This window comes from Ranitomeya variabilis, chromosome 4 (assembly GCF_051348905.1).
Source record: "Ranitomeya variabilis isolate aRanVar5 chromosome 4, aRanVar5.hap1, whole genome shotgun sequence".
Classification (NCBI taxonomy): Eukaryota; Metazoa; Chordata; class Amphibia; order Anura; family Dendrobatidae; genus Ranitomeya; species Ranitomeya variabilis.
The window spans coordinates 216,911,155-216,920,350 of record NC_135235.1 but is presented as its reverse complement, the minus strand read 5'-3'; the positions used below and the strand labels follow the sequence as shown (position 1 = coordinate 216,920,350).

At 42.6% G+C, this 9,196-nt stretch overlaps 1 pseudogene across 1 annotated transcript; it reads left to right on the top strand.

The window, feature by feature from the left end:
* The first annotated feature begins 3,135 nt into the window (after positions 1 to 3,135).
* On the top strand, positions 3,136 to 9,126 carry LOC143767786 (fish-egg lectin-like; annotated as a pseudogene). Its single transcript, XR_013213771.1, has 4 exons — positions 3,136 to 3,193; positions 4,351 to 4,575; positions 5,047 to 5,380; positions 9,069 to 9,126. The product of XR_013213771.1 is annotated as a fish-egg lectin-like (transcript).
* The last annotated feature ends 70 nt before the right edge of the window (positions 9,127 to 9,196 follow it).

The following is a 9,196-nucleotide window of genomic DNA, read 5'->3' as shown; positions in this document are numbered from 1 at the left end:
ATCGGACGACCAAATAAAGTTCTGGACTTTATTCAGCGACCAGCGACATCACAGCAGGATCCTGATCGCTGCTGCGTGTCAAACTAAACGATATCGCTAGCGAGGACGCTGCAACGTCACGGATCGCTAGCGATATCGTTACAAAGTCGTTTCGTGTGAAGGTACCTTTACCAGGAGATGTTAGATACTCTAATTAGGCTAGTCTGACCTTGATGTGTTTTTCATTGGTTCAGGAATTTATTTTACAAACAAATGCAATCCATTTTAGGAAGGTTTCCTTCTACAGATTTTAATTTCAGTTTTTACACTGCACCAAAAAGTTCAACCTCTAAGGCCGGCGTCACACTGGCGAGTTTTACGGACGTAAGAGCGCAGAAATTACGTCCGTAAAACTCGCAAAATAAACGGCACAATTATTCTCAATGGGGCTGCTCCTATCAGCCGTATATTACGGTTCAGTATTATACGGCTTTCTACGGCCGTACAAAATCGCAGCATGCTGCGTTTGTCAGCGTATTGCGCAAAAAATTCGCCAATGAAAGTCTATGGGGGCGAGAAAAATACGGATTCCACACGGACCAGCAGTGTGACTTGCGAGAAATACGCAGCGCTGTTAGTGAAAAGTCGGTAATTCAATTGCCGGCTTTTCATTTCTCCTGCACAAACCCGACATGATATAAGACATGGTTTACATATAGTAAACCATCTCATATCCCCTTTTTTTTTGCATATTCCACACTACTAATGTTAGTAGTGTGTGTATGTGCAAAATTTCAGCGCTGTAGCTGCTGAAATAAAGGGTTAAATGGCGGAAAAAATTGGCGTGGGCTCCCGCGCAATTTTCTCCGCCAGAATGGTAAAGCCAGTGACTGAGGGCAGATATTAATAGCCTGGAGAGGGTCCATGGTTATTGGCCCCCCCTGGCTACAAACATCTGCCCCCAGCCACCCCAGAAAAGGCACATCTGGAAGATGCGCCTATTCTGGCACTTGGCCACTCTCTTCCCACTCCCTGTAGCGGTGGGATATGGGGTAATGAAGGGTTAATGCCACCTTGCTATTGGAAGGTGACATTAAGCCAGATTAATAATGGAGAGGCGTCAATTATGACACCTATCCATTATTAATCCAATTGTTGGAAAGGGTTAAAAAACACACACACATGATTTAAAAGTAGTTTAATGCAATAAACACAGCGGTTGTTGTAATAATTTATTGTTCTCTCAATCCATCAGGAACACCCTCGCTTGGAAAAATAATAAACGCACAAGATACATACCTTCTACTGACCCGTCACGTCCCACGAGGTAATCCATCTGAAGGGGTTAACTAATATTACAGGCACGAGCTGCAATAAACCACTCGCTCGTACCTGTAATCCCCGGGTGCTGAAAGGAAAGCAGTGATCTATACTTACAGTGAGTCGCGGTGATGCGCCCCTGCTGGATGTTCTCATGAACTGCAGCCTGGGAACTTTTTCCCACGCTCCAGGTCATATGAGGACATCCACCAGGGGGCGCATCACCGCGACTGAAGGAAATGTAGGTCAATGACCTACATTTCATTCATTCGCCGAGGATTACAGGCACGGAGCACAGCTGCATTTAGCAGGGCTCCTGCCTGTAATATTAGTTAACCCCTTCAGATGGATTACTTCGTGGGACGAGACGGTTCACCAGAAGGTATGTATCTTGTGCGTTTATTATTTTTCCAAGCGAGGGTGTTCCTGATGGATTGAGAGAACAATAAATTATTACAACAACCGCTGTGTTTATTTCATTAAACTACTTTTAAATCATGTGTGTGTGTGTTTTTTAACCCTTTCCAACAATTGGATTAATAATGGATAGGTGTCATAATTGACGCCTCTCCATTATTAATCTGGCTTAATGTCACCTTCCAATAGCAAGGTGGCATTAACCCTTCATTACCCCATATCCCACCGCTACAGGGAGTGGGAAGAGAGTGGCCAAGTGCCAGAATAGGCGCATCTTCCAGATGTGCCTTTTCTGGGGTGGCTGGGGGCAGATGTTTTTAGCCACGGGGGGGCCAATAACCATGGACCCTCTCCTGGCTATTAATATCTGCCGTCAGTCACTGGCTTTACCATTCTGGCGGAGAAAATTGCGCGGGAGCCCACGCCAATTTTTTCCGCCATTTAACCCTTTATTTCAGCAGCTACAGCGCTGAAATTTTGCACATACACACTACTAACATTAGTAGTGTGGAATATGCAAAAAAAAAGGGGATATGAGATGGTTTACTGTATGTAAACCATGTCTCATATCCTGTCGGGTTTGTGCAGGAGAAATGAAAAGCCGGCAATTGAATTACCGGCTGTTCACAGATATCGCGCTGAATGAAATCTAAATACAGAATATATATATATGTGTCTCAATGACATATATATATATATATATATATATATATATATATATATATATATATATATATATATATATACTGTATATATGTTTTCCCGAACATTTGAGCACATAAATCCATTAGATGTCGGTTTTGCAAGCCTGCGCGAAAATCTCGCAGTACGGATGCCATACGGATTACATACGGAGGATGCCATGCGCAAAATACGCTGACACACCCTGCCTACGGATCACTATTTTGGGAACATTTCTCCGTATTACGGCCGTATTACGGCTGTAAAATACGGACCGTATTGTCTTACGCTGAGTGTGACGCCGGCCTAAGGGAAAACTTAGTTGCAGTTTTTTAAACACTTTTTTGCATTTCCATAAAACATTCAATAAATTACATAATTTGTAAAATAAATGAAAAAAAATCATAGGGTACAAAATAAAATACTAATTTTATGAAGTTCTAAAAAAAAGTCAAAGCCCCTTATACCAATAAACACACATAAAACTAATTTAAAAAATGTCAATGTGTATTAGCGTCTTTATTCTGGTGGTCTATGGATAGAGAAATAAGTTTTTCCATTCTTCATGATGTTTACCAAGAAATCAACACAGACTCAGTTAAGGAGCAGATCATTATCTCCTTCCCTGAAATTCTGACCATTAGTAAGGTGGTTGCAGTGTAAGGAGGAGCCGGGGTCCTGTATAAATAGGATGGCGTTTGTATCTTATGACATTCCCTGACTCCATCTCCAGTCACCATGAGCTTCATCCTCGGACTGATCCTGTTCTGCTCAGGAGCCTCTTATATAGCTGCCGGTAAGACCTTCTTCTCCTTTGATCACTTCTCTACCTCCATGTCTGACTCCCATTGATGTAGAAGAGTATTGACCATTTATATGACATGTGCATTAATGATCCTTTTTTTATTTAAAAAAAATGATTAGTTATTTAATAGTTTATGTAATTTAGACCAGTAATCCATAATAGAGAAAGGACATTTTCGTGGAGGCTGTGGTCCATCTAGAATTGATAGGAGCCATATACAAGTTCATATATATGCAGTTGGGCTAACCAAGAGCTGATAGGAGCCATATACAAGTTCATATATATGCAGTTGGGCTAACCAAGAGCTAAATAATAGTCAACACCATACAGGTGGGATCCTTTGGCTGTGGCTTTCCCCAGCTAGTTTGTAGGCAACTTCCTTTGGATCTTGGTAGCCCTTAATATCCAGAAAGCTCCTATATATAAGTTTGGGTAAGATCCTTGTTGATTTATATGGTTCGCAGCCCCTCAAAAAAGGTCCTATAGATGTCAAAAGTTTGAATCTGACACCTTTAGGGCTTTTATCCATTGTACAGTCCATGAAACACTGACCATGCTCAGATCTGAAGACCCTGCCCGACGCTCTGAACTAAATGCTTAGTAGGCATATTTGAGTCAGTTACCTCAACTCGAGAAGCCTGGTGGTTGGCCCAGTGGTCAAACCAGTGGTTGGCCCAGTGGTCATTTTGGTGGGCATTCTAGTTGTCAGTTGAGGTTTTCCAATCAGAGCACAGTCAATGCTCTGATGTGGGAAACAACAACTTTTTGTGGTTGCTGCAAGCTGATGAGATCCATATATTAATAAAATATGGAATAATGAGCAATGATGATAAAGTTATTACCCAATTAATGAATTTTTCTTGAATTTCATGGGGGGGGGGGCGCTAGTCTTAGCTAAATGATATTGTCTTCATTTATTGCATCCACTGTCATTATTTTGTCCCTGCGGGTTAATCTTGTGGACTGTGGCTGGAGCCCATTGGGGGAAAGGAGGTTGTGAGCATAGTCAAGAAATTAGGAGATGTGTCTTACCTTGGACATCCTAGTCTGTGTTCCAAAAACTTGTCTAAATGATGACTCGTGTTCACACTACAGGAGAGTAAACGTACAAATTAATTGAACTTTTTGTGATCATTTTTTGTCTCCAGATTTTCAATGTATTCAAATACCTGGAAAACTAAAACAGATCGATGCTGGTGCTGGACAAGTGTATGGTGTGAATGATGATGGAAACATCTTCTTGGTGACCAGTAGCTTACAACAAGTTCCTGGGCAACTTATCCATGTGTCGGTAGGACCGGCTGGAGTCTGGGGAGCCAATAATGCCAGTGTTGTCTTCAAACTTCAAAACAATCAATGGCAGTCTGTAACAGGTGAGATGTGTTCATGTTACATTGTCAAGATGTCTATGTGTCTAGTGGCAATGCTTACTAGATAGGTGTCTGCCGAATGCTTAGTTGGCCAACAGTCATCTTGACTGAGCATCCATGTATTTTCAATGATGTAATCTGTACTAAAACCCAGTGTCAAAGAGAAAAGAAGCCGAAGATTGGGTATGTAATGTTGGACAAGGTTTTACAGAGCGAGAGAAACTTTTTGAATCCACTTTTCACCATGGCCAAGAGATTGGGATTCTGAATGGAGGACCCCTCTAAACCACAACATTTCTTAATAAAGTATGTGACAATGGGTTTTCTCAACAGGACAAGAGCTTTAGGTCATTGGGTCTAATTTGTGTGTAGTAACATAGGATGACAACGCTTGAGGAATGATTTACGTGCAAAACCATAGTTGTCTTGCATCCTGTATGTAACAAGTGTTCTTTCCGTTCTTGATATCTACAGGATTCTTGAAGCAGGTGGACGCCGGTGGTAATAAGTTCCTGGTTGGAGTAAACACTGACAACAGCATTTATTGCTTGAAACAGAGTTGTGTAACTTCAAACTCTTCATTGGTGTCATTTAGCCCTGTGGATGGAAAACTGAAATATTACAGCTGCGGTTCTGCCGGTTGCTGGGGTGTTAACGGCGACAACAATATATTTTTCCGTCAAAATGTGAGCCCCGATGCATGAGTAGGAAGTCAATGGCAGCAGGTTGATGGCAGACTCCTCATGTTGGAAGTCAGCACCGATGGATTTGTCTATGGGGTCAACGAGGCTGGAAATGCTTTCAGAAGGTGAGTACTTGACTCTATTACTGTACTAAGCCAATACAATTTGCACCCCTCTCCCCCATTTGTATTCCTCTTTCTCTGAGGAGTACAGATATCCATTAAATTTGATACCTACTGATATCACCGAAAACCATATCATGCTTCCATGTGGAGCATTCTAGTCACTTGGCACTGCCCTATTTTTTGTAGTAAACTTTCACAACTTTTAGAACATAACAAAGGCTGAAACAGTATAAGAGAACACGAAGAGCTTACAATGGTCTTCCCACTCTTACCACTTGTGCCCCATTTATAGAGGACATGAGACTTCTGTTCAGACCTCCACTGATAATAAAAAAGATGGAGAGGACCATAAAGTTGTCCATTGGTCTCACAAATATGTTTTATCCTAGGGGAGCTCTGTAGAATTCATACATGTTATTGACGTGAAACCCGTTAGAATTTCTCTTCCGTGTACATATTGAACTGTGTTGCTCTGCTCCATATCTGTATCACCACTGATTCTCTTTTTTTTTTTAGGGATGGTATCTCTGCCAATTACCCAACTGGCACAGTGTGGACTCTTCTAGATTTTTGCGCAACCTTCAAACATATCACAGGCTGGAGACATTTATAGGTGCAATAATCAAAACTAAAACCATCACGATGAAACTAAAAGTGAAAAACATCCATCCACTGATCTGATGATCTTGCGCATCATGTGCCCGCTTACTAGTCAACGCAGGGCTGCAGCGGCATTAGAATTTGGGGATATGCAATATTTTTGGGGAGGCATTTTTTTAACAAATAGAAATCATTGTTCAAATATCTTTTCCATAAAAAGAGAGAATATTTTCTGTGTTTTTTTATGTTTGGATAACAAATAAAGATATTTTCAAATTACTGATTGCTTTTTTATTCACCACTTTTCTCATAGATATAGAAAAACACTAAGGGGTTATATGGGACTATTACATTTCATGACTATGGACCAGCAGAACTAAACAGGCAGGTAACTGCCAAATTCTGCCAGCGCAGAGTGGTCACAGACTGCTCCTGCTGGCGATTCAGCAGCTTCCACAGTGGCTTCTCATCTGTTCTACTCTGCTGACAGGGTGTAACTGTTGACATCATTCCTATTGACTGCCGGCTCCCCGCTTCCTAGCTGGGGGGAGCCAGCTGTCGCTTAGCATGACGTCGGCAGTCACGCCCCATCAACAGAGGAGCCTGGAAGAACAAGAGCTGATATGTTGTCATGGAGCAGCCAGGATCCAAGAGGACTGGATCGCCCCGCCTGGGCAGTGGGGAACTCGGTACCGGGTCCGGTCTTAAAGGGGATGTCACGGTGGATGCGACCCGGTCCGTGGCCCTGGATGTGCAATTAAAGGGAAAAGGTCTTTAAGGGGAATTTGTAATGTCTATGTTCGTGACACCACCTGTGGTGTTTGGTCAGTAGGGACCGATGCTGCTTAAAGGGGTCTTCTGGGGTGATTTGTTGCAGCAAGATGGTAACGTTTCCCACAGGTGAAGCGGGGTCCCCAGGGCTTCCCAATGGCAAGATGGTGTAAGCCAATAAATGCACAAAGAACGATAACACAGGTTTGCAAGTCTTTACCTGGTTTACTGATGGTAGTAGTAGTCCTCAGTCCAGGGTACCAAGTACATGGTAGCTGTGGTCCGGCTGGCTTGGAGGCAATAAGAGATCCCTTTACCAGGTGAAGTCCGTAAGCCTTTCCTTCTAGCGCCGTTTAATTAGGTCCCTGCTGCTTAAAGCTCAGTGTAAGTCCCCTTCCTCCTGTCCTAAGACAGATGTCTGTACGATAGGGAGTTTGAGCCTTCTTATAGGATCTCTTAGATGACCCGGCTCTCATGGTCACTGCTTCACCTCAGACTTGTTACGGGCAATTGACATATAGTGCTTTGCCCTCCGGTTCTGTCACGCTTCCTGGAGAACAACACGATGTCGGGCTCCCGGTACCCGGCTTTTGCGCTCTGACTCTGAGGGTGTCTTTCCGCTGTTCCCCTCCTGAGCCCTTTCCTCCTCTATACTACTTTCCTCTAAGCTCCTCTACAATTCAACTCTCCATTGGCTTCTCTTTCCAGGGGTAGCAGCTCCCTCGTGGCTGCTCGGCCCCCACGTTTGCTCCAGACGTCCTTCTACTCTCCTCTCTCAGACTGACTGACTCCTCCTCCAAACCAGGATGCATAAAGCTAAGGTACGCTCCCCTGAATCCGGGTTCTGAGCTCTCCCTCCTGGCCTAGATTCAGATGTGTTGAATGTAAGTGCCTTACCTTACGGTTCTATATATTGTCTTTTATTTTAATAAATTACTGAAGATTTGTAATACCTCTGCCTGGTGCCTGTTACCTGGGAGCGCTGAACAGACTGGATGAACCCTTTTTTTTTTTCTGAATTTCACTCCACGGTCTCCTGGCTGAGATATCCGTTGTATCCAGACTATAGCTGCATATCAGGGAGACAAGGCATCTCATTCAGACCACAAAGGTCAATACGCTATGATACAAGCCACACCAAAGGTGAGCATTTTAGCCTTTGAAAATTGAGTTGAACTAAATAATCTGCACTTATATCTGTGCACTGTTTCTCGTCTTTTTCCCCTCTCCTAAACCCTGTAGCCACGGGGTCTTATATCTCTGATTACCTGATAGAAAGAATCCCCCCTTGCCTCCTAGTGTTACATCACCCTCCCCCGAAGGGAAGGCAACATCACTGCAGCAACCGGTTACCTGGGGGTGCTGCACTTCCCTTCCCCCCCCATTAACTCCAGTACTCCCAGACTGGGAAAGGAAAACATAAACAAACAGGTGTTAAAAGACATGCAGAACATTTTTGAATGCTTAATACCAGGTATAAAGCAAAAAAATTCTGGAGGAATTAATTTCTTTAACGTTACCAAACATATTTACACTAATGTAAACAACTCCTACGCTATGCACAGTAACTACCCTTACGGGTATTATATCTTTAAGTCTTCAAAGTGCATTTTTGTTTTCATTAACTATCTCTTTAATACAGTGCAATTACCTTATAAGGGTATACTATCTTCACAATTAAAGTGCATAACTACTCTCATAACTATCAACCACCTTTTCAGGTATGCTACATCACAAATTTATATATTTTATTCAAAAGTGCAATACTTTAACTGGTCAAACAGTGCATAATTTAATCTACAAAACTCTCTAGCACATCAAAATCAGTTCTAACTTTCTAACTTTTCTCAACTCTGAGGTAGTGCAATTCTATTATTTAAATCAATATTCAAGTCCAACAATCACATTCTTGAACAGCAGCAACGATGCGAGGCACCCGTTATCAACCCCCAACATAGGTCTGGGGTGGGCTACAAGGCGTATCCAGACCCAGGGTTCTGCCACACCAACCGGTTTTGCTTCAGGTCTCTATGTAAACAATCAACAATTAAAGGCAACTTTGGAACTGTCCCTTTAAGGGTTACACGTAAAACCAGTAGAAAGCACCTAAGGAGGTGCCAACTATTTACAGTACAGTTTGTGAACCATTCACTGTTCATGATCCTATTGTCTTTTTAAACAAATGAACTCCATAACTGAAAACCTGCTCAGGTTTAATAAAACTTTCAAACTGGAACAACTAGGGAATATTCCAACAGGGTTAAATCAACAGTCATTTTAAAATTTTGAAAAACAGTTTCTTTACTTCCTTTTCCAGAGTAACTGAGGACTGTCACCCCCTGGTCGGGAACACTCTGGATCATACCTCTCCATAGGTACTGTACACCAGGGCTTGCTGGCTAGTTCCACCACAGGTGTCTGAGTGGACTGGTCACGTTTGGGCAT